The sequence below is a fragment of the Podarcis gaigeae genome, assembly GCF_964106915.1.
Source record: "Podarcis gaigeae genome assembly, chromosome: 4".
In the NCBI taxonomy this organism is placed as follows: Eukaryota; Metazoa; Chordata; class Lepidosauria; order Squamata; family Lacertidae; genus Podarcis; species Podarcis gaigeae.
The window spans coordinates 23192231-23216520 of NC_139677.1; the positions used below are offsets into that span (position 1 = coordinate 23192231).

The window sequence follows — 24290 nt, forward strand, 5'->3', positions numbered from 1 at the left end:
TTCCCCAACCTGCAAGTGAATGTCAGGAATGCAAAAACCAACCAGATTCTGCACTTTCGGACTCAATTCTGTTTTAAGCAGCTATGTTCTCTGTTATTGACTGAAGCCACTTGTTCCTTCACAAGCATAAATAATGGAGCAATGAAACCTGAACCTTATAAAATCTGGGTGTCCCCCCCTTACCTCACTAGAATTAATGTCCAAGGTGCCCAAGAGCGGCCCATAATATGAAGAACATAAACAGATCATCTCTGGCAATCAGGACAGCAATTAGTGCTCCAACACTACAATAATCAGATATGAATGTCCAAATACTGGATCTATCCTGAGGTGCTCATTTTTTTATTTTCTCACCTTCAAGACATTTCATTCAATATTATGCTAGGATGATTACTGAGAAGGGGGTGGGTAGAAAGAGAGTGAGAGAGATTGTATGACTGGTTAATCAGAAGAGAGTGAAATCTTTATATGGAAATTAGCATTTATATTATTTATCATTCGTCCCTCCTCTCCCATGCTTTTATTTTTTTATCCCCCTCCCCTTTATTTTGATTTTCACCCCTCTCCTTACAAAGGTTTTTGCACATGGATTCAGAGCAGCCGTAAAATACACAGAGAGAGGCACAACCAAACAACAAACTCCCAATTTTGCAAAGGCCTACCTTCCGCGAACAACATATTGTGTGGCTCCCCACCTAATTATTATTTGCGCTAAGAGCTATTATGTAAATATATTAGCACACACAGGCTTAAAGAGTGCGCGCATGCCTCAGGAATGGGGGGGGGGGAGAGAGAGAGAGAGACCCTTTAATAGAGAGTGGCACGTCCTTACTCAAAGGGCACAACCAGAAGCCATATGTCTCTTTTAGTGCTTAGGTCCTGAAAGGAGGTGCTTACGCCTTTTCTAATATTTTCCAATAAATATGTATGGGACCAGTCAGACCAGCATCAATACACCTACCCCCCCCCCCACACACACACGAATTAGTCACAGTGCCACACAGCCCTCTTGGAACAATGAGCAGCTCTCTGTAAGACCCTTGAATGGGAGCCGATTTGCCTCTTAATCCAAATGAATAATTAATGATAATTATCATGCTGCAGTTATTATCTGTGATAATAATATATCCGTAAGGTGAATAAATTCAATCTGCTACTATGCAGAAATGGCAACTCATAATATTCTTAAGAAATACAGATATAATTATCGGTATTAACGGTCAAGAAAAAGGGGAGGGGGGCTAGAAACAGGAGGTTTCTATATCCAGAGTTAGCATCAAAAGTCCATAGTAAAAATAAAAATAATAAAAGAAGACAGTGGATGATGATGATGATGATGATGAAACAAAACTCAGTAGCTAACAATATGAATCAAATTTTCTCTTGTCGTTCCTGCAGCAGTGGCTAGGAACAACCCATTTCAAACAGCGTCATTTCCCTCCAATCCTATTTAAGAGTAGCTGAAATGTGAATTTGATCATTGCTGGCTCTGGCCTCAGATCCCCACCAGTTCCCTGCTAAAGGATGATTAAGTTTCTTTCAGATCTTGTAAAGAGCCTTATGGATGCTTGTCAATTGAGAGAGGGGAAGGGGTGGGGGTGGGGGAGAGAGAAGCATACTCATTCATTGCAATAAATAAATAAATTTCTATACATGTATGAAACTCTTAGAAAATCAACCAGAGAAAGTAAACTGTGCCTTGTTTTTGAGCCTGCAGTGCACACACACCCATCTTTGTCTAGCTGGGGGGAAAGACAGAGAGAGAGAGTTTTGTTGCCAACCTCCCAGAGTTGCAGGCAACTAATCCTGGATTTCTCTAACTTCCCAAGGTTTTATGATGATTGAAATGGAAGATAAAAAAATAAAATTCCTTCCAGTAGCACCTTAAATACCAACTAAGTTAGTTCTTGGTATGAGCTTTCGTGTGCATGCACACTTCTTCAGATACCTGCACACGAAAGCTCATACCAAGAACTAACTTAGTTGGTCTTTAAGGTGCTACTGGAAGGAATTTTATTTTTTTTGTTTTGACTATGGCAGACCAACACGGCTACCTATCTGTAACTGGAAATGGAAGATGTTAGGAACAGGGGCCTCTTAACAACTCTCAGCACCCTTCTCAAACTACAGGATTCCCAGGATTCTTTGGGTGTTTAAAGTGGTATGATACTGCTTTAAATGTGTAGTGCAGATGAAGCCAAGGTCAGGGATTGTATACATAGGGTTGTAATTTCATTTTTGCCTGTTGGGTGGTCTAGGCTGTGTGAAAAATATTCAACCCAAGACACTGGGATGAGAAAAGAAGCCTCAGATTACAAAACTTATCTACAATGGTACCTCAGGTTAAGAACTTAATTCGTTCTGGAAGTCCGTTCTTAACCTGGCTTCCCACACGCTGTTCTTGAGGCATCCTTGGTTTCTGTTGTTAGTGCGTTTACAGATTCTTATTTACTTCTAATTACAGTGGTACCTCAGGTTAAGAACTTAATTCGTTCTGAAGGTCCGTTCTTAACCTGAAACCGTTCTTAACCTGAGGTACCACTTTAGCTAATGGGGCTTCCCGCTGCCGCCGCGCCACCGGCACACAATTTCTGTTCTCATCCTGAAGCAAAGTTCTTAACCCAAGGTACTATTTCGGGGGTTAGCGGAGTCTGTCACCTGAAGCGTCTGTAACCCAAGGTACCACTGTATGGGTTTATTGCCTTTGTAGCTCTTCTTCCAAGGGACCCAAAATGGTGTCCATGCAGTTAACCTGTTCTGTTATGAAGTCTCCACTGGGAAGTAGATTAGGCAGAGATACAGTGGCTGAATCCAGGCCTCCTTAGCTCAGGGTAGCCAACACAGTGACCTTCAGATGTTGCTGGCCTCCAACTCCCATCAGCCCCAGCCAATATGGGCCAATGATCAGGAATGATGGAAGTTGTGGTCTAGCAACATGCAGAGGGCTAACTCACATCTGCATGTCAGACAAGCCAAACACAAATATGTTACATATATGCAAGGATTCGCAGCAATCCATCAGGTATCACTTCATTTTAGTGTTCACAAATGTCACCTCTGATTGAGCCCCTTCATTCAGGATGTTTTGTTCTTGACTGAACTTATTTAGAGGGTCCATATGTTTTGACATTTGACTGCAACTCAGCACCAGTAGCTTAACTGCATCTGGAGACGACTCCAAAGATGACGAATGAATATTCCAGGAAAGGTAGACACCACAGACAAAATCAGCTTCAGCTGTGGTTGCCGACTTCTGATATTTGAAACACTGATCTCCTGAATAGGTCCAGAAGATATGGGTCAAGGGGGTTGGTGAGGGGTAGAGTCTGGTGGAATCTGACAGATCATGAGAAGAGCTAGGTAGAACCTAGTGGTCTTTCAGCAAAGCAAACATGAGACGTGGCAAAACAATAACAGGGTAAGGGGAGAAACAAGCGACTCAGGAATGAAATCAGAGTGGAATCTAGCAAATTGTCAAAAGCAATAGCAACAGTGGCGGCGGCAGCAAGAAGACTGTTAGGCTGGGATTCTCAAGTTTGTGGGTTGTAAAGACCCTCATGAAGATTTCTTCAAGAACACAGATTCAGTTGTCACAAAATCCTTCAGCCCTATCACTTGTGGTGGATTTTTTTGTAGTACAGTGGTACCTCGGGTTAAGTACTTAATTTGTTTCAGAGGTCCGTTCTTAACCTGAAACTGTTCTTAACCTGAAGCACCACTTTAGCTAATGGGGCCTCCTGCTGCTGCCACACCGCCAGAGCACGATTTCTGTTCTCATCCTGAAGCAAAGTACTTAACCTGAGGTACTATTTCTGGGTTAGCGGAGTCTGTAATCTGAAGCATATGTAACCTGAAGCGTACGTAACCCGAGGTACCACTGTATTCAGAAGACTATTTCAGGAAAGTTTAAATCTGTCTATTTACCAGTTCAAAGTACAAGTGCTCTCAGAAGTCAAAACATTCATTCAAACTATTCAGTGTTTGCAGGCAGAAATGTTTAGCAGCTTTCAGTGCACATTCGCCTCATTATTGGCTCATTTAATTAAATATTCATTCGTTCATCTAGCAGTTCTTTTGGCAATCCAGCAAGTTGTTGATTAACTCGGGTCTCATGATGAAAGGAGGAAACAAAATATGAAGTACTGCGTCCCGTGCTATTTTTCTAGAAAAAGAGGTGCCGGAACTCACCTTGAACACCTCCCTTGTCTCTTATCATGGCAATGGCACCTGCCTGAGAGGTGTCAAAACTGAGTTCTAGGGAGTTCTAGCTGAAAAAAAGCCCTGACCGTGTCAAAAACGAACCACCTTCACCAAACTTTTGAAGTGGCACAACTTTAAATGTCACTACATTTCACAATGGCCAGATTGTTACTTGCCCATATTTTTGTCAAAGAGCCAATTAATACAATATGTGCAATTGAAATGAGCAGGAAGCTCATCAAACATATTATTTGCTTGTTTGTTTGTGCGTTTGTTTTTAGCATGTGTCTGAAGCTCCGGAACGCAAAGTCCTCTGGGTGACTCACATTAAATAAATGAAAGCCACAACATCTTCCTGGAGGTGCAAATAGACCTACTCTGCTCTGGTAACATCTTCAAGAAATGACTGCACAGGTCTGCAAAACAAAATAGTTTCCTCCTTCGGACCATGTTTCATTGTGTTGAATACAGTCGAGATTATCAGAGTTGAGTATGAGCCCCTGAAAATTGCTGAAATGAAATACGTTGCTGTTATTGGGTCTGGTAGGGGTGAAAGCAAGGAGGCCAACAGGAGGGGGCGCCAAAGACAGGAATGGCCAACTCATCCTAGTGTTGTCTTCCCTATTGAGTTCTCCTGGATGAATTGGAAGTACAGTGGTACCTCAGGTTAAGTACTTAATTCGTTCCGGAGGACCGTTCTTAACCTGAAACTGTTCTTAACCTGAAGCACCACTTTAGCTAATGGGGCCTCCCGCTGCCACCGCGCGATTTCTGTTCTCATCCTGAAGCAAAGTTCTTAACCCGAGGTATTATTTCTGGGTTAGCAGAGTCTGTAACCTGAAGCGTATGTAACCCAAGGTACCACTGTAAGAAGGCAGGCAGGTGGGAAGCGGCCGAAGGCAGACTAAGGTCTGGATGCCCCATTTCCCCTAATGTACAGTGGATGCTCGGGTTGCGAACATGTGGGAGGCACGTTCGCAACCTGCAGCTTTCGCAACCCGCAGCGCCGCGTCTGCGCATGCTGTGATTCGGCACTTCTGCGCATGCACAAAGCACGATTTAGCACTTCTGGCCATGTGCAAGTGCCATAACCCATTCTGGTACTTCTGGGTTCAGCACGGTGCACAACCCGAAAACGCAGAATCTGAAGCACCTGTAAACCAAGGTATGACTGTACTAACAGGGGCAGAGAAAGGTGGGGGCGGTGGGGTGGACCGCCCCAGGTTTCATCTCCGAGGGGGGTGACATTTGGTGCGTAGCCCGGTCACGACTCCTGCCTACCCCAATCCGTTTGGGGAAGGATGGGAGCTGCTGCATTCCCCCTTCTGCCTTCATTTTTACAGCCCCACGCTCCCAGGCTGGTGGAGGAGGCATGCAGGCATGCAGGGAGAGACGAGAAGGAGGCAGGCAAGTAAACAAACAAACAAGCGGAGGACAGAGGGAACACTGGACCCAAAGCCTGGAATCCCCCAAAAAGCTCAACAAAAAGATTTCAATGAGGGAGGAGGTTGACAAGAAATTTTCTGCACCGGGTACCACGTGACCTTGCTACGCCACTGTGTACTAACCTCTACCATGGTCCATCTTTGTAAGCTTTCAGGTAGATCTTTTAAACACATTTGTTTCAGTCTGTGTTTTTCCAAAAATGGTGCGCTGGGCTTTTAAACTGCTGCCATTTTTAGCTTTGCATCTCTCTCTCTCTCTCTCTCTCTCTCTCTCTGGTTTTATATTGTTTTAATTATGTTTGTAAGTCGCCTCAGGAGGGCTAGCCCTGCAAGGCAGCATGTAAATGCCTTAAATAAATAAATAAGCAATGCCACTCATGGCCTAAGCAGCAGAAATAGAAGCAATGGGAGAAAATGTTATCAGAATCCAATCTATTCCAGGGTCTTCAAACCAGTGCTTCAAGTAGAGGTGGGCAAATTGCAGCCATACCTTGAGAACAAAATATTTGTCTCTTTCTTTCAGGGGGGAAACCACGGAATGTACTTTCTGCGCACAGACCTCGCTCTCTTATCTTCACACATAATTCCTAGTAATGTCAATGTACAATTGAAGAGCAACACGAGTCCCCAAATACCAGTATGAATTTTTGCATATTTAATTGCATTGTGCAGTTTGAGCATCACAGATGTAACTGAAAAAATATAACCTCTGCATTTATTTTTTTTGTCCACGGGATTATTAAAATCGTTTTATTGGTGGCTATAAAATGTGCTGCAAAGGATTGATCAGGAAGGCTGAAATGGGCTTTTTGGATTTGTTTCATCATCTTCTTGCAAATGGATGTTTAAGAGGGTTTTTATCTTGGCGTCCTTTATGCATTATTTTCATGTCCTCTCCTGAAGCTCCTGTAACCGCAGTACCCGAGAGCCACTTAAACCTGCAATGGTATTCGATCCCTTGGGTAAAAGGAACTTGCAGATATATTATTGATTTATATATATATATATTTTTTTTAAAAAAAAAATCAGGCTATTATGTATATGCTGGCTACAGGAGCCCTTGGGCAGATTTGTGTAATAATAAACCATTTTATTGTTGATGCAAACGGTAACAAAATTGTTCACAAGCCAGGTCTTACACAATGCCAAATGAAGGGGAAAGCAGTTAGCGAGGGGGGGGGGGTAGAATGTGAATACAGCTGTCTTTGTTAGACTTAAGCATCCATTTATTCATTTTCAGAGAGAATTTGTCCTGATTATTTCCTTCACTGGGAGACGGTTGATCAACTAGCCTCACTCAGGAGTGGGGCTGGTGGGGCTGGATCACTCACCTCAGTGTATAAACACTGCCTAGCACAACCTGTGGCTCTACAGATCTATGCATGTTCTATCTCCATCGTCAGAGGTTGTATGTCCCCGAATATCAATTTATGGGAATCAGAACTGGGGAGTTTGTAGTTGCACTCAGGTCCTGCTTTGAGGATCAGGCCAGCGGTCCATCTAGTCCAACATTCTGAGATGGTTTTGAGGGATGTTGTTATTCTACCTATGTCTTTTGGTCCGCTCCCATACATTTGTGTCATGGCACTCTCAGGCGAGGAATCTCCAGAGCAAGGAATCAACACTCCCAGGTGTGTACCTGATGAAGCAGTTGCAGCAACAGAGAGGCTCCATCCTCAACCTTGGCTTATGTATCACCTCCACCTGACCTGTGTGGAAGCAGGTGAAGACTATGCCTGCTTCTGCTCCTCCCTCTTAGGGTTGTCATACATCCGGAATTTCCTGGGGGGAATTTCAGAAAAATTAGGTTGCTTGCCTAAAAAAAAGCTACTCTGTCTTCAATCCTTTTCTGGTCCTGGGAGACAGTGGAGCAGGAGAGGTGGGGGCAGAAGGAGGAGGAAATGTGGAAGCCCTTGATTCTACACCAGCCTGACCTCCGTCCCTGTACTTGTTAGTGGGACGCAGGTAGCGCTGTGGCTTAAACCACTGAGCCTCTTGGGTTTGCTGATCAGAAGGTCGGCGGTTCAAATCCGCACGATGGGGTGAGCTCCCGTTGCTCTGTCCCAGCTCCTGCCAACCTAGCAGTTTGAAAGCACACCAGTGCAAGTAGATAAATAGGTACTGCTGCAGCGGGAAGGTAAATGGTGTTTCCGTGGGCTCTGGTTTCCGTCATGGTGTCCTGTTGCACCAGAAGCGGTTTAGTCATGCTGGCCTCATGACCTGGAAAGTTGTCTGTGGACAAACGCCGGCTCCCTTGGTCTGAAAGCGAAATGAGCGCCGCAACCCCCTAGTCGCCTTTGACTGGACTTAACCATTCAGGGGTCCTTTACCTTTACCCATTCCTGTTATTCACTCTCCAATCTTGCAGCTTCTCCTGCCTCTGACTCTCGTCTCCTGGCTGTTACAGGTTCCCCCAGATCACAGATCCATTCTTCCAAGTCTCCAACTCCCTTTCTCATCAGGATCCGGCCACCACTTTTCAGTGCCCAGCCAGTCCCTGACAACTTGTAAGTAGCTTTGTTTGTTCGTTTTACAATACCAGCCTCGAGGCTGCACTGTTCTCTCTCCTCCAAAGAAAAGTCACCCTGTAAAGGTTGCCTTCAACTTCCCAGCACTGATAGAAAGAGGAAGCATCAAACAATACAATAAACCATTACCTCACTTTTCAAAATGCCTCTTTTTGTTTTTAGCATTAATGATCATAGGCATTAATAGAAAGCTTTGATTTTTAAAAACACAAATATAGACAAGGATCTGCAGTGACTTCGGTCTGGCATGTTGCTGAGTTCAGCATAGAAACAAATATATTTAGGTTGCATTACTAAGCACAATTAGAGTATAGGGAATTGTCTGATATTGCAATTGCAGGGATTTTGTTGTTGTTGTTTCTGACTGGCAAACTGGATCCCAGCCTCCTCCACTCCCCATGGGCCGCTTGGGTGGGTGGGGTTGACCACCCGTCAATCACCTGACATCATTATGAACCCTTTGGAAGGCATGCTGTCAGGACCAATCAACAAGAGCGCTTGGCTACAATAGGGAGTCCCATTCCCAATCCCAGTGGGACTTGCTGTCAGCTCTGAGAGAGCCCCATTTGCCAAGAAATAATCAGAAGCGTACTTTGAAGTCCCAGCCGTTCCTCTGCAGGCACGTCTTTACCTGCCCCACACCTGATGTCACATATGAGGGCTGTTGGATGAGGTTGAGGGACATGTTCTCGGGGGTCAAATCAGGGTCTCTGCTGGGCTTTATTTGGCCTATGGGCTTGTATACACAGACTGGCAGTGGCTGTCCAAGGTTCTGCTACAAAGCCAGAGATGAGCAACTTGCAACCCTAATTTCATGCAGGTGAAATGGAAGTCAGAGCGGGGAATGCAATAAAGCAGGTAGGAGAAAGAGAGAAACGAAGAGGCGGAAGAAAGAAAGAGAAAATGGGGAAGGTGAATTTACCCAGATTTTCTCTTTCTTTCTTTCTTTCTTTCTTTCTTTCTTTCTTTCTTTCTTTCTTTCTCTTTCTTTCTTTCTTTCTTTCTTTCTTTCTTTCCCTCCAGGGCACTAAGCTATGATGAATGGTAAGTAGACCCATTCTACTTACTAGGCATTGGCAAACTTGAGGCTGGATTATTGCAGCATGTTTTATGTGGGGCTACCATGAGGGCTGATTTGAAGCAGCAGGTAGGGTAGAATGCAGAGGTTATGCTTGTGATGGCCTGGGATCCCAGCCTGCACAGAATTCCCTGCCTTCAGAACCAGCTGAGCTGGGGCTGGGGCATGAGCCTGGAGGGTCCTCACCTGTGCTGGATCCTCAGGTGCAGGCATCAGCTGAGTCTGCTCTGGCTCATGAGGTGATGGAGGACCCATTGCCCCGCCAGAGGAAGCTGAGGTTGCCTCTGGGTATGGTAACCCTCCAGCCTCTCCTGAGCTGCAGAGGCTCAGGGCAGAGAGGCAGAGGGAATTAAGTTCCTGCAGGAGGAGTGCTCGCCTCCAGGCCAGGAGAGGCGAGTCACCAGAGGATCATGGGCCGCCCTATGCCTTAGGGCAGATAAAAGCTGGCCAGCCCCAGTCCTAAGTTGTGGGAGCAACATTGTTGGTTGCTAGTTCCTGCCTGAACCCTGTCCTGCTTTCCTGCCTGAGTTCCTGACTCACCCTGGCTCCCTGCTTGCAAGCCTGTTTCTGACTTGCCCGGCTTCCTGCCCTGCACCCAGCTTCAGCTACTACGGACTGCCTCCATGTTGCACCTTTGACCACGGACCGGACTTGGACCTTGCCTCTCGGGTATCCCACGGGATCAGCACAATGCTGCTGTACTCTGGGTACAGTTCTGCTGGATAGCTCCCAGCGTCTGTAACTGAAAGTCAGATATTTAGTATTTGGATGTCGTTGGCTGCCTGTGGTATAGGACAAAGTGGCTCTGAACAAGAGTTTGCCAACTATCATTCAGACAAACCATTTGCTGAGTTCAAGGCAATGTCCAAATACAATCAAATGTCACAATGAATTTGTAAACTGGTGATCCTTAAGTTCAATGATGGGATGTTTCAAAGTATCCATAGAATTATCCCCCTCTATAAGATTAAAAAAATTGCTCTCAGATCCTGGATGTCTAGTTGTGAATCATAGTTTCAGACATTCAGTGGTTGGAGTCTAACTGTGGTCACAAACACCAATAACGCTCAACCCCCTCCCTGGACATTAATAGATATATCAAGCAGATTGAATGGGGTCCATATAACTGTTGTGATACAGATGTGTCTCTAGATGTTTCTGTGACCACCTGTGTGATGTGTATTGATGCCAGCTTCTGCACAAGAATTTCTCCTGCTGAATCAGAGCTATCATATTTGCATTATGATGCCGACAAACAATGTTAGGTTTAATTAGTCTACCTTCACCAGTACAACCAAATCTCTTTAAGTAGCTGTCCAGGATAAGGGATGGTACAAGCAGAGTTTGATATATTGATTAATTCATCTATTACTGGAGCACAGCTAATTGAATGAAAAATTGGTTTAATTGGTTGACAGCCAAATAAATTATGATAAACCACAAAGCCTATAAACATTGAGCCAGGACCATCTTAATAAATTGGACAAGCAAAACTGATTTTGATGAAAGTGGAACCCATTCCGTTGTCATTGTCAGTAGATATAATGGACATGCTGCTCAGCGTTAGTTAAATTGGCTAGGCTGATTAACAAACAAGATACACTCAATTACACCAGTTTAAGCCAATAGTGTCCCATTGTCTAATCGCCCAGCCCTAATTGCCATCGCTATGGAAAACAGGATGCAACCACTGTTGCTCTTGCTCAAAATGCTCTTGTTCAAAATTATTGAGGACCACTTGTATGAGAACTAACCTGGTATGTGCATATTGGCATAGCTTATGCGGGTTAATGCTGCACAGTGACAGAGTTACTGCATGGCACAGAGATGGCACAGAGAGTGCAGAGTTATTGCATGGCACAGAGATGGAAGGATTATGTAGATAGTACTGGAAGGTGGAAATATGATATAATCTGACTATATTATAATATTGCTTAAAAGAAAGATAGCTTCTTATTGTATGTCCAACTGCCAAAAAATAAAAGGCATATGCAATTATTATTATTTTACAAATAGTAATGCACACTTGGCTCTAATAATCTAAATGGTGGTGTTAACTAGAGAGTTTAGGCCTCCCACACCCTTCTTAATAGGACCATCACCAGGACTTTGTAGCCGGGCACTCCCTTGCATTTAGTGGCATTTTGGAAATGTGGGTGACTAGGTCTGCATCTGTGGGTGTAGGGCATTAAAATGCTCCTTTTCAATGTCTATGTAGTAAATGTAATCATGATGATGTGTTTAGGATCTTAACATACCTAATCATGACATTAGAATTATGTATCAAAATGTTCTGAATTCTGTCTGTGGGCATATATGTGTCCAAGAGTTACCTTCTGATTTGTAAGCCCAAGAGGCTCAGTGGTTTAGACCCCAATGCCACCAGAATCCCCGCAACGGAGTGAACTCCCATTGCTCTGTCCCAGCTCCTGCCAACCCAGCAGCTTGAAAGCACACCAGTGCAAGTAGATAAATAGGTACAGCTGCAGCGTGAAGGTAAATAGCATTTCCATGCGCTCTGGTTTTCGTCACGGTGTCCCGTTGCACCAGAAGTGGTTGGGTCATGCTGGCCACATGATCCAAAAAGCTGTCTGTGGATGAACACCAGCTCCCTTGGCCTGAAAACAAGATGAGTGTCACAACCCCATAGTCGCCTTTGACTGGACTTAACCTTCCAGAGGTCCTTTACCTTTTTTACCTACCAAGAGTTACCATTCCACCTCTGGCTAGATGCAAGAAAAGACCCAAATTCAATGTTATCATACCTCTGGGGCAAGAGCTGTTTTGCTAGTGTGAGGGTGAGAATAATGGTTGTGCAATATGAAATGCAATGCAACAATTGCACTAGCATAAACTTGTTATGAAACCACTTGTGCAACAGGAATATCAGGACCACAGCAATCTGTTTTGCAACCAGCCATGATAACCATGTTGGCTTCCTGTAGGATTGCCATATTTCTTTTTTAAAAAAATGTATTTTTATTAAAGATTTTCTTGGTTTACAAAAGTATGTGCAATGTCTCTCTCTCTCTCTCTCTTTCCAAGCCGCATTTTTTACAGGTCAGTTTCATTTGTTGAGACATTAGGAAGAAGAGGGGGAAAGAGGTGGAGGGGGGGGAAAGGTGAGTGGGGGTGGGGTGGCAATGTTTCTATTATACTTAATACATGTGGGGTTTTGTGTCAGCGTCGCTTGTGCAGGTTCTCTGCTGTTCACTTGTGTTCCTTTGGTGGTGAGAGAGGTTGGGGTTGACCTAGGGTGTGGTTGTTTGTTTGTGATTGGCTGTGGTGATCTTTTTTTCATGTGTGAGTCGGTGGGTGGGTGTTTTGGATCAGGTTAGCCATATTGATTTTTGTCATTGTCTTGTTGGACTGTGTATGTGATAAAGGGGAGCCATACCAGGGTAAAGGCGTCTAGGGTTGCCATATTTCAAAAAGTAAAAATCAGGACACCCAGAAAGTTGCTGAGCTTTTTTTTAGGAAGACCCCAAAACAGCACCTTCAGGTGTGAACTTTACCTTCAGTAATGTCCAGACGTATGGCAGTCCTAGATTGCTTGCCTTCTCTTGCACATGCAGACTAGCACAACTAGTGCACCAGTAAGGGACTTTAACTTACTATGGCGTTGAATTCCTCCCAAAATGTGTGTGTTCACACCCACAGCGAGCAAATGTCATTGAATTTGGTAGATTTATTTCTAAGTGAATACACATAGATTCAAGTATGGCCTCTTTGTTATTGTTGTTGTTTCATTGGATTTCCTACCATCTCTTTGCCATGTGGGCAAAGGCAGGTTACAAAAATGTTAATTGCAATATTAAAATGAGTGAAAACAATTTGGCAGGCTAGAAACCATTTTCTATAAAGGAAGCTTGCATTGCCTTGTTGGCTGAAGAAATTATCCTCCCAATTGACATCTTTTCACAGAAATTCTTTCTTGCACATTTTATACCTACATAATGATATATTTGGATAAATAAGAATAAAAATATCTTACCTAGTGGTAAACACATGTGCATGATACATCTTGTTATCTTCAGGTTACACCTGTATTCATCATGATTCTAGTCTTTTTCACCGAGTCTCATTGCTTAAATTCTGAGAGGAAAACCACCACTGATTTTGTTTGCTTCATGACAATATATGCTGAATATTGTTGTATGCAGATTCCCATTCCAAGGAAAGCAAGGCTGTAATCCATATTGTCACTTCAATATATGCAGAGTTTCAATGTCCCAGTTTGGTTTATAGTGAATTTCTAATAGGGTGTGAGTCATTTCTATCCCTTTGAGAAAAAAGAGTAAAGAAGAGTGTAAATTAACAATCCTGATAAACTGGATTGTTACCTCGTACTACAAAACATATGGGCTACAATCTAGAGAACTGTTGTATGTATTAAACAAGATATATACCATAGATAGCCATAAGAACACAAAAAGAGATAGCAAAAAACTAACTTAATCCAACATCCTATTTTCACAGTGGCCATTCTAGGTAAACAAATGCCTTTTGAAACGAAAACAACAAATGTGCAAAATTCAGAACGTGATATTTTGAAAACCTAGCAGCTTTTGCATTTGTCTAAAAAGATGTGGAGCTGCACATCTAGGCTACCAAACTTTGGTAATGCAACCACTGAGTGTTTGGCTATCAAAGAACAAGCATCTTTATATCAGGACTGCAAATATTTTGCTCTCTTGCAAGTGGTGGACCTTTTCAGAATTTGCAAATCCAGGTAGCAAATCCAGACAGAATAAATTATTCCATGGTCTGATCAGCAAATGCATTAAAGAACCTAATTTATTCCATAGAATCGCTGGAATAACTTGTGCTTCTGAGCCTCCTCAGATGTTGAGTCACCAGAGAACTGATTGGCTGCATGAGGGTAAAAATAGAATAAAACAAATCTCAGATAAATAAAGGACTCCCGTGCACAATCTAGCACTTGGGGGAGATCATGTGAATTTGTGGACACTTCCCAGAGGACCAGACCTTCGTAAATCAATGCATAGATTACCAAAAGCTAAATATACAGGGTTGTGATTAGAAACACCCACTGGTTTTGCAATATGCGCAAGATGCTAACTTGACTTCTTTATTTTGTTTTTAAAAACCCACCTTTTTGCTATATATACAAACTGGAACAAGTATTTGGGAGACGAGAGGAAGGTTATGTCAAAACCTATTTCCATTTCAACTTTTCCGAAGTGTGTTTATTCATCCTGAAAAGTGGCACTTATTATTCCAACCTCCATGCAGTTATTTTAATTAGAGATTTTTTTTTGCATTTCCTGAAGTAGAATGTATTGAAAGCTATCTTGCAGGGTCTCTAAAGAGCTCACAGGTATGCCACATCTTTTTAAATCAATTGCACAGCAGAAATTGGAGGTTAAAAAAAAAACAGTCCAATGAAATATTTAAAATGTAGAAAAGAGAGAAAAAGGAACCATTTAGATAAATGTCTGATGCACCAGGAAAATAGTTCTACACTAGTCCTAAGAACAGCATATCCTGAGCTTATTTTATAACGTGATCCAATAAGATTGCAATTTTCGGTGTGTTTACCACAAGGATGAGGCAGTGGCTCTCTAAATGTTGTTGAACCTCAACTCCCATCAGCCCAAGGCAGTGTGAAGATTGTATAGGGATGATGGGAGTTGTAGTCAAACAACAACTGGATGCCCACAGGTTCCTCAACCTTAATTTTCAGGCTAGATGCATAGTCTATTACTGAAAGACTTTCCTTAGTAACAATAACCTTTTTATCATCATGTTCATTATTAACCTTACACTTCTGAGTATTAAGAGTGCACCATTCACATACATCTGGGACGCGGGTGGCACTGTGGGTTAAACCACAGAGCCTAGGACTTGCCGATCAGAAGGTCAGTGGTTCAAATCCACGCGACGGGGTGAGCTCCCGTTGCTCGGTCCCTGCTCCTGCCAACCTAGCAGTTCGAAAGCACGTCAAAGTGCATGTAGATAAATAGGTACCACTCCGGTGGGAAGGTAAACGGTATTTTCGTGCGCTGCTCTGGTTCGCCAGAAGCGGCTTAGTCATGCTGGCCACATGACCCAGAAGCTATACACCGGCTCCCTCGGCCAATAAAGTGAGATGAGCTCTGCAACCACAGAGTCGGCCACGACTGGACCTAATGGTCAGGGGTCCCTTTACCTTTATTCACATACATAACCTCGGAAATTTTAAAGATACTCTGTTTTTTTAGATGAGGAAGTTAAGGCTTTGTGTCTAAAAGCAGCTACTGTGTCCATCGTGGCAGGGGCACAATTATCAAAATCTTCCTGCTTATTTTCAGTCCAGTCTTATTAGCTGTTGTCTTACACTTCTGATAACGCCAAGGTTGCAGGACTGCTGCATATTCCTGCATTGCAGGAGGTTGGACTAGATGATCCTCAGGGTACCTTCCAATTCTACAATTCTAGGACTCTACAAATCTCGAAAAGTCCGTAAAATATTATATAAGAGGGAAACGGGATTGCTAACGTTTGTTTAGGAATTAGACATACAAGACATGATAAATGCGGAAAGGCTACAGCCTGCCAGTTCACATGGACTTTTGCAAAAAAACCTTTGCCAGTCGCTCTATATACCATAACTTATTTTATATAGGCTACTTTCCTTGCCGAGAATATACAACAGGGCAAATTAACTTTTATTCTTACAGTAAAACACCTTTCCTGATGCGTCTGTACACTGAGGTTCCATAAAAGTTTAAGTGGCTCATCACGGTAAAGTTCACACCTGACAAAGTATAACTAATGCAAAGCTCAGAGGTGTTATCATATCTCTTTTATGTTATTCCACTAGTTACACTTAACTAAATGCCAAATTACTCCCTTGGAAGCCCACAAATTGCCCCTGTTGACTCCCAGGGAGTGCACCACAAAAACCGCCATTAGAGCTTTAACCTATTTTTCATGGGTTAGTTCGAAACGGCTGTCCGCAGTTCGAGCCACGCAGAGCACAGCCTCCAATCTTCAAGGAGCACTTGGTTCTAATGTCGCTTTCGATCCACCCGCTTAAAAGCGGCTGGGGATGTCATGCTGTAGCTCAGGGAACCTCAAGCCTGGGGGTGGGGGCAAATGCGGCCCTCCAGGTTTCTCTGTCTGGCCCTGCACCCCTCCCCAGCCACACCCAACTTGAGTGTTTTTGCCTAGCTAGAGTGGAACATGCCCCTGAACTCTTATTTGGCTGGATGGAAAGCAGAGGTGGGTACACCAGAGCCAGTGTGGTGTAGTGGTTAAGAGCGATGGACTCGTAATCTGGTGAACGGGGTTTGATTCCCTGCTCCTCTGCATGCAGCTGCTGGGTGACCTTGGGCCAGTCACATTTCTCTGAAGTCTCTCAGCCTCACTCACCTCACTCACTTCACAGAGTGTTTGTTGTGGGGGAGGAAGGGAAAAGGAGATTGTTAGCCGTTTTGAGACTCCTTAGGGTAGTGATAAAGCGGGATATCAAATCCAAACTCTTCTACGCAAGCATGTGCAGAAACAAGTCTATGGTATAAAGGTATTATTTACATTTGTTGCTCCACCCACTTTTGTTTCTGACCCCGCCCACCACTTGCATGTGGTCCCTGGCAGAGGCAGAGCTAGCTGCTCTGGGGCTAGCCACCCACAGGGGCACCGACCATGTCAAGCGGCGAGTGTCCCAGGGGGGTGGAGCCCACGAAGAGCATCCCAGGGGGCTGACGCACCAATGTCAACCCCCCTCAGGGATGACACCCAGGGTAGGCTACACCTACCACACCCCTCTTCCTCCGCCAGTGGTCCCTGCATGGCTGTCCAGGATAGAATTTGCCCCTCAGGCTGAAAGGGGTTCCCCAGCCCTGCTCTAGGGTACCTCTGAGTCTGTGAGCTCTTGGCCACAGTGGTGCCATTTTGAGAGAACAAGATGTATCGCCAATGATCACTGTACAAGAGAGAGCCGTTCTCTATGGATGTCTCACTATTTCTACATCCCAGGAGACAAAGAAAGAAAGAAAGAAAGAAAGAAAGAGAGAGAGAGAGAGAGAGAGAGAGAGAGAGAGAGAGAGAGAGGAGTCAGTGTTGAAATGAGACAAACAGCAAGTGTTTTTACATTGCAGACTCGCATGCCTGAATACAACCACAAAAATGGGAAATGATCCTGGAGGAAGCAGCCTGGATATGATGAGAGTGAAAGATCTGCCAAGGAGCCATGTGCGCTCTAAATAGCGATTTCCTCTGAAAAAGAGCTGAGCTAACAAGACAGTGATTTGTCTCCTGGGTCAAAGGTTAAGAATGATACTGTGAAGACTGACAAGTTAATCAAGAGAATTGGCAAAGAGCCTATTGTGAGAAAGAATGATGGAAAGAGGAGACAATCAGGAGCACTTGAATGGACATCTGAGACAGCTAGCCAAAGAGGACAACACTTCATTTTGTGCTTCCAAGAGCATGGCAGAGAACTGCTGCTATAGCTACAGGAAGCCTACATTTACAGGCCAGAACTAGGCATTGTGGGGTCAGGTCAACTAAGTTTTAATCAGAGTAGGCCCCCTGAAATCAAGGAACATGACTAAGTTGGAGTTATTAATTTGAACTGGTATGCTTCGTTGAATGCCACCCAATGGGTTCTATACAGCCCTACTCAGAGTAGACCAATTGAAATTAATGAACCTAAGTTCATTGTGTCCATTATTTTCAACAGGTCTGCTCTGTGTTGGACTAACATTGAATACACTCCTAAATCATACATGCCCAAAGCGGCAGTCACCCACAGGCCAGTGTCACCTTTTCATTCTGTAACATCCAAAAATACTTACCCATATCGTGTGGCATACAATGTTGTGTGTTCAACACTCTATATCACTGACTGTTGTTGGCAGGGGAAGGAAAACATACCTTATTTTATTTTTTATTTTTTATTTTATTTTATTTTACAGCAGATGTATGTTGTCTCATAACACTAAGTTCTCCAAGGGGGAGAGCTTGAGGTGTCTTTGGAGAGTCTGCAGGAGCCAAAGGCCTCCCATTCCCCTGATGTGCTTCTAACAAGGGAGGGAAAATACACGAGCCCTGGAGCTTTTACAATTATTTTTCCTATAACTGTCCCTCTCCAAACTTCTGCCCTGGCTGATGTGAGACTGGTAGTGCTCTGGATGTACTGGTTCTTCTCAAATTCTCCCTCCACTGCCCTATTGAATGCTGTCAAAGAACATCATTTAAAATTACAGCACTTCTATCCAGAAGAAATTTTGAAAGCTTCCCAGAACTGCAGATGGCGAGTCTGCCTTGTATATGTCACATATACAGTGGTACCTCGGGTTACATACGCTTCAGGTTACATACGCTTCAGGTTACAGACTCCGCTAACCCAGAAATAGTACCTCGGGTTAATAACTTTGCTTCAGGATGAGAACAGAAATTGTCCAAAAAAGAGAAAACTTGTGAAAGTTGTAATGTGGTGTGATATGTATTTTTTCTTGATGGAAAATTAATAAAAATATTATTTTAAAAAAAAGAGAACAGAAATTGTGCTCCAGCGGCGCGGCAGCAGTGGGAGGCCCCATTAGCTAAAGTGGTGCTTCACGTTAAGAACAGTTTCAGGTTAAGAACGGACCTCCGGAACGAATTAAGTACGTAACCAGAGGTACCACTGTATTTGCTTTCTGCTGCAGTTGGTATTCCACCAACAACTGTGATATTCATCTCACTGTCCACTGTTGCAAAATTATGTCATTTATATAATTATGTAAATTACTGGTTAATCACATCATTCCACCCCATTAATTTCATTGCATAGGAAACACAATTCAAACGGGGAAGTAAACATAATCAGTTACGTATCACTTGCAGACTCAAAGCAGCAACAACAGCAAATGCCAGTTGTACTCCCTATTTATTGCTGTTCTGTCATGGGATCCTAGAATCATGGGGTCATAGCATTGGAAGGGACCACGAGGGTCATCTAGTCCAACCCATGGGCAAACCCATGGCCCTGAGATTAAGAGTCTCATGCTCTACAAACATTAGCAGTTTCCATCCCCACTTCCACCAAAATTTCCTGATATCCTTAACCACAGAGCTGACAATCAGTTACAAAATGCTCCGATAATTCAGCCCACCTCCTGAAAACTGGAGTAGAGATAGTCAATCGGCCTTCGCAGATGAGGAAATTCCAGGATAAAGCACTATTTGCCCAAGACGACCCAGTATCTAACAGGTTCTGAGGGCACCTTTCTTGAATAGCCACGTATGTTCTATTAGTCCCACCCTGAACATAAAATCTGGGTGGATGAGCTGAACAGAACATAGAATGTACTTGCCCTTTTAAACATATGCATTCCTAGATCTGTATCCAGTGCTGAACTGGATCACTGTTAATGGATTCACGCTTAGAAGCACCAAGATGGTAGCGTTGCCGAAAGTGATATAATAAACAGCAGTGACATGTTAGCTTGTAAATTGTGTTCAGAGTAACTGTAACAAGCACCGTGTTTACAGCTAAGGGAAACTGATAAGAAAAAAAAACAAGAAACTTTGATCATGGTGGATTTTAATTTCTCAGATACTTTCCTGGGATAACAAGTATGCAAAAATCGGTAAGGTGGGGGAGAATGTTCCCAGAGGCAGTGCATAATTGCTTACTTACTCAAGTCAGCTTATTGACTGAACTTCATGATCAGAGGCGCCTCTGCACCTACAGCTAGGAAATTAGCCCGTCTTGATAAATAAAATTGTGCTGATCTTGGGATCACATGTGCACAATGTAATCATATGCAAAATAATGGGAAGAGAGAGAAACGAGGGGGGGGGGAGATTGCTTCTGATTTAGTGAAGAAGCCAAAAAGGGTGTTTTGGAGGAGACCAGAATATATAAATTAGTGAGCTGTTGAGATGGAGACAAATTATGTCACAATATTCTCTACAAAAGGCCTTTCCATCCCTGCAGAATCAATAGCTTTGGGTAACACATACCACTGAGAGAGCTTGATGGAAGTGACACAGGTTCTAGTGACTATGTGAAGAATAATGGGAATTATTTACAAAACAGCTGGACATACTGCAGTTACAATTCATTCTGGCTACGTCTCAACAGGGGGAATGTAATAGAGACCAATCTGGTCCCATAAAATGACAGTAACAGAATGCCTTCTCGGGCGAGAAGGAAGCCTGCTTAATACGTTCCTTCCGTATAAAAAGGAATTAAGCAAAACAGTTAAAGGAGGGCAGAGAAACAAACAAAAGCGGGCTTGTGCAGCAATATTATTGTGATGTGTTATTCCTAGCATCCTATCTATCGCCTAAGAAATCAAGTTTGGATTTCGTACATACACATAATAGCATTTTCATTAGGAAACGTCATTTGAGACAAGCATATATGAAAGGTGAATGATAAAAGAATTGGAGAAGAATTGTGACTTAAACTACCCTTCCTCAATATGGTGCCTTCCGTAAGTTGTTGGATCTCAACTCCCATCTTTTTTCAGAAAGTTCAAATTAGACAGGCACATCCTTAAATGTCAACTGAACTGAATTTTCCCTCCATCCCTACACGGAATAACTCCTAGGAATTCAAACAAGGGCCATTAGCACTATAACAGTGAACAACAAGTCGTTATAAAAATCCCTTTTAAAGATTCTGAAGATGCTGCAGAAGATTCCATTGACTTAACCTTGCATCAATGTCTAAGAGAACATGTACATTTTAAGTTGGCAGAAAAAGTAAAACACTGTTGGTGCCACGCATGTTCCTCAGCCAGGGCACCACCACTGATAAGCCTTTTCTTCACCACCTGGCAGCTCCAAACATCAGAATGGCTCTCTCTGAAGATCTGAACCACCCTTGCAGGATGTTGGAAGAAGTACAGTGGTACCTCAGGTTACATACGCTTCAGGTTACATATGCTTCAGGTTACAGACTCCGCTAACCCAGAAATAGTGCTTCAGGTTAAGAACTTTGCTTCAGGATAAGAACAGAAATCGTGCTCTGGTGGCGCAGCAGGAGGCCCCATTAGCTAAAGTGGTGCTTCAGGTTAAGAACAGTTTCAGGTTAAGTACGAACCTCCAGAACGAATTAAGTACTTAACCCAAGGTACCACTGTAATATGCAATAATTAACGCAATAAAATAAAAATAAGAGACAGCTAAGAGGTGCTTTAGTAGGGTTCTATAGCATTTGTTCTCATCAGACTATCGGTTATTTCCAGCATATAAATCAGTCCTTGCTCTCCCACTATTAGAACCTGAATATTCACTAACAGGGAAGCGTCTTCAGGCCAACAGGGCAATGAGAAACATCTTAAACTGCTTACACATTTTACCTATTAGACCAAGTTATTTTAATAAAGTGAATATGGTAGATATGGTATATTGGTTCTTATGGAAATAATGCTCCTTTGCATATTTAGTGATGACAGACATACATATCAATTACAGTGGTACCTCGGGTTACATACGCTTCAGGTTACAGACTCCGCTAACCCAGAAATAGTGCTTCAGGTTAATAACTTTGCTTCAGGATGAGAACAGAAATTGTGCTCTGGCGGCGCGGCAGCAGCGGGAGGCCCCATTAGCTAAAGTGGTGCTTCAGGTTAAGAACAATTTCAGGTTAAGTACAGACCTCCAGAACGAATTTAGTACTTAACCAAAGGTACCACTTTACCTGGGTCTGAAGTCACTTTTCACTGCTTCCCACAGCCCGGTGAATAAAATAAAAGCAGATTGCTGAAGGCAAAAGAGCAAAGCAACATCACCCTGGGGTGTCCTTCCTCTGCTCAGATTCAGCACGCAGAGGTTTCTTGCTATTAAAAAGGGGCTAAATTCCATATAACCCATAGTATGAGATTGCAAGTGTAAGAACTGAAATGCCCCACTGTTTTCGCTCTGTATGAAATTACAGGGACTCCAGTGTGGAGTCAAAGCGATAAATGCAGCTTCGGAAAACTTTTATTCAATAAGCAGTCCTGGATAGATTCCAATCTTCTGCCTTTGGCTCAAGCTGCACCATAAAGGCATGCTATTGAAACGTAACTTTAGATAACTCACGAAGGCATACCTATTAATTTGAAAGTACTGCATCTTGCAGAAGCCTTCTCCCAATTACTAGCATGATGCATATGGGGTAGATGTGCTGGTCAATGCTCACCTCTGTGCCCTCATTCATTCATGGCTCTTTGCTTCTGTGCCTCTTAATTATAGCTGATTTTGCCCCTGGCCTTAATGTAAGGCAGTGATGTTCCCGCATGCGGTTTCTAAGGTGGAAGGACATTGGAAAAGGGCTCTGTCCCTGGTGAAAGGCTGAAGGTTTGCAAAATGCAGGCTTCCTCCCAACTGCATATTTACTGCAAAAGAGCCACTCACATTTACAGAGCATTTTCATGACACAGGGCACAAGACATTTTGTGCCTGCTTCAGTTTGTTGTTGCTGAACTCAGAAAGTCCATTTTTTTTAGCATGATGGAACAGCTGCACAATCTCCCCAGTGTCGGTGGCCTCTTGCCCAGATGGTCAGTGGGTTTGGGGGCAGCTATGCTGTGGGTTAAACCACAGAGCCTAGGACTTGCTGATCAGAAGGTTGGCGGTTCGAATCCCCGTGACGGAGTGAGCTCCCGTTGCTCGGTCCCTGCTCCTGCCAACCTAGCAGTTCGAAAGCACGTCAAAGTGCAAGTAGATAAATAGGTACCGCTCCAGCGGGAAGGTAAACAGCGTTTCCATACGCTGCTCTGGTTCGCCAGAAGAGGCTTAGTTATGCTCGCCACATGACCCGGAAGCTGTGCGCCAGCTCCCTCGGCCAATAAAGCAAGATGAGCACCGCAACCCCAGAGTCGGTCACGACTGGACCTAATGGTCAGGGGTCCCTTTACCTTTACCTTTATGACTTATGTAGTATGGCATGCCCATTTCCTTTTCTACAGTCTGCCTCTAAGAATCAACTCCACTAATTGAAACCTTTCTTCTTCCAAATATAATTGTTTTTCTGTATGTTTATTTTCTCCCACTCTCTCCCAGTTGCAGCAGTGGGGGGGGGTTCACAATTGGGAGTGTAGTGAGAGAAAAAAGGATTCTTTGATCCCCTTTCCTCCACACCAGGGTCCAAATAAAAATCATGCACCCACTCCCAAAATTTGGGAGTGGTAAAAGTGGAAGTGTCCACTTAGTTCCATAGAATATTAGCATTGGAAGGTACCTCTGGGGTCACCTAGTCCAGCCCCCTGCATTGCAGAAATCAAAAGCTGAAGAATCCCTGACTGATTGCCCTCCAACCTCTGTTTAAAAATCTCCAATGGGGAAGAGTCCACCACGTTCCGAGGGAGTCCGTCCCACTGTCGAACAATTATTACGGTCCGAAAAGTTCTTCCTAATGTTTAGTCGGGGTTTGCCTTTCTTGCCATTTGAACCCATTAGTTGAGATCCCACCCTCTGAAGCCACAGAACTCAAGCTTGCTCCACCTTCCATGTGATAGCTCTTCAGATATCTGAAGATGGCTGCCGTATCGCCTGATTGTTCTCTTTTCTAGGCTACACATACCTAGGGTTGCCATATGTCCAGAAATTACCGGAATACGTGGTCAGTAACAGTCTGTGCATAAATAGCTTAAATGTCTAGGAAAATCTGGGTGGATAGCAACCCATGTTGTAAGTCTAGATTTTGGCAAATTGCCTTATAAATAGCTCAAAAAACTTCTTTTTTTTGAGATTTAGCCAAAAAAAGCTCGACAACTTCTTTAAAAATGGCAGCTCTACACATACCCTCAACCATTTCTCAAAATGGTCCTTGATCACCCTCCTCTACTTATCAATAACATCCCTCTTAAACTGTGGTGCCCAGAACTGGATACAGTACAGTCGTACCTTGGATCTCAAATGCCTTGGCTCCTGAACAAAGCGGCTCCTGAACGATCAAAACCCAGAAGTGAGTGTTCCATTTTTTGAACAATTTTTGAAAGCTGAATGTTCCGCGTGGCTTCTGACTGGCTACAGCCAATCAGAAGCCATGCCTTGGTTTTTGAATGGTTCCAGGAGTCCACTCCCGGAACGCATTCTGTTCAAGAACCA

At 43.6% G+C, this 24290-nt stretch overlaps 1 long non-coding RNA gene across 1 annotated transcript in view; it reads right to left on the reverse strand.

The window, feature by feature from the left end:
- The window catches only part of LOC310843035, a 201569-nt gene that overhangs the window by 70173 nt on the left and 107106 nt on the right, over window positions 1-24290 (reverse strand). Inside the window, exon 2 of the long non-coding RNA XR_014563479.1 lies at window positions 13246-13533. This is a non-coding gene — a long non-coding RNA (uncharacterized lncRNA). The remainder of the gene's footprint in view (window positions 1-13245; window positions 13534-24290) is intronic.